We start from the raw sequence: 2,150 nt of genomic DNA on the forward strand, positions 1-2,150 counted from the left end.
GTGGGTTTCTTCCTGGTGTTCCGGTTTCCTCCCACAGTCTAAAGACGTGCAGATTAGGTGGATTGGCCATGATAAATTGCCCTTCGTGTCCAAAAAATGGTTAGCTGGGGTTAGAGTGGAGGCATGGGCTTAAGTAGGGTGCTCTTTCCAAGAGCTGATGCAGACTCAAGGGGCTGAATGTTTTCCTTCTGCACTGTAAATTTTATGTATGTATATATCTATGTGCCGATCAAGTAGGCTACATTTCCCTGGATGGTGTTGAGTTTCTTGAGTGTTGTTGGAGCCACACTCATCCAGGCAAATGAAGAGTATTTTATCATACCCATGACTTGTTGACAGATTTTGGGGGGTCAAGGAGTGACCTACTCAACCCAGAATTCCCCAAATAAGACCATAAGACCATAAGACATAGGAGCGGAAGTAAGGCCATTCGGCCCATCGATTCCACTCCACCATTCAATCATGGCTGATTTCAACTCCATTTACCCGCTCTCTCTCCATAGCCCTTAATTCCCCGAGAAATCAAGAATTTATCAACTTCTGTCTTAAAGACACTCAACGTCCCGGCCTCCACCGCCCTCTGTGGCAATGACTTCCACAGACCCACCACTCTCTGGCTGAAGAAATTTCTCCTCATCTCTGTTCTAAAGTGACTCCCTTTTATTCTAAGGCTGTGCCCCCGGGTCCTAGTCTCCCCTGAAGCTCCTACATCTGAGCTGCATGAGAATGTGCAACCAAAGCAACCTAAATGAGAATACAAAATTGTGAGAACTGGGCAGGGGAAAAGACAGAACTATTTCTGGTTTGTGATGCAGAGCAAGGGCAGCAGTGCAGGTAATTCCCGTACCAGCTGAGGTTATTCATGAAGGTCCATCTTCTCAATCTTGCCCCCCATATGAGGTGTGGTGATCCTCAGGTTAAATGCCACCAGTCAGCTCTCCCCCTCAAAGGGGAAAGCAGCCTATGGTCATCTGGGATACTTATAACTGAAGGCATATAATAGCAGCAAGGAGGAGAATGTGCCAAAGAGTGTCAGCAGCAGAAAACAACCTTGTTTGACACCACTTCCCAAAGGAACAGGCAGTTGATCCATCATGCATCTGACAGTGCAGGCAGCGAACACAACTATCAGTAACACAGAGATAGAATCCATTTTGACAGAGGGAAGGGTTAAAAAAGAATCAATGGCATTAGTAGAGTGCTCTATAAACCACGTCTTCATGGAAAGGAGATGGAGGAGGAACTGCGCAAACAGAATATGAAAATGAGTGACAAACATCAAATAATAATCAAGAGAATTTAACAACCCCAAAAATAAATTGATTAGAATGGGTAGGCAAATAGGGCAAGGAAATTGAGTTTCTGGCATGTCAGTAGACATACCAGTTCCAGCAATATGTACAAAACTCCTTTCGGAGCCAGTGAATAAGAAGCCTGTGGTGATGTGCATCAATGTAAATGCATGTAGACTAGCTAGACACTAGAGGGAGCACCAGAAACATCACACACACACACTCAACCAATAGATCAGTTAGATAGGACACGACCAATGGACATTCACGGTACACACAGAGGTGACACGACCACACGTGGGCATTACACCAACCCATATATAAGGGACACCACACACATGATCTGCCTCTTTCCAGTGGAGACAGTCAGTGAGTAGAGACACAGGGTTGATTCAATATTACACCCACCACGTGGATTGCAGCAACTGGTTAGTCAGTCTGGGTAGCTATAGTAGGATTAGCAGTAGTGTCCAACCTGAGTAATAGAAGTGTAAATAGTTTAATAAACGTGTTGAAGTTATCTCCACGTCTGAACCTTCCTTTGCCAAGTACACCACAAGGAAGCCGCTTATGTTACACCTAGAACATAAATTACTGCGGCATCTATCAATGGACCCAAACAGATAAAATAAGTAAATGTAGGAGAATATATAGACAATATAAATACACTATGGTTTAGGACAGGATTTCCCAAACTTTTCCAATTGGACCTGCTGGGAATGCTAACAGAACCCCTGAGAAACATTCTTATTATGTTGAAGAGAAAAAAATGATTGATTTTGTGCAACAGAAACTCGAACATACAAAAACAAATTTATACAAGTATTTTTTATGTTTTATGTATATACAGTGGTTATA

This window comes from Scyliorhinus torazame, chromosome 15 (assembly GCF_047496885.1).
Source record: "Scyliorhinus torazame isolate Kashiwa2021f chromosome 15, sScyTor2.1, whole genome shotgun sequence".
Taxonomy (NCBI): domain Eukaryota; kingdom Metazoa; phylum Chordata; class Chondrichthyes; order Carcharhiniformes; family Scyliorhinidae; genus Scyliorhinus; species Scyliorhinus torazame.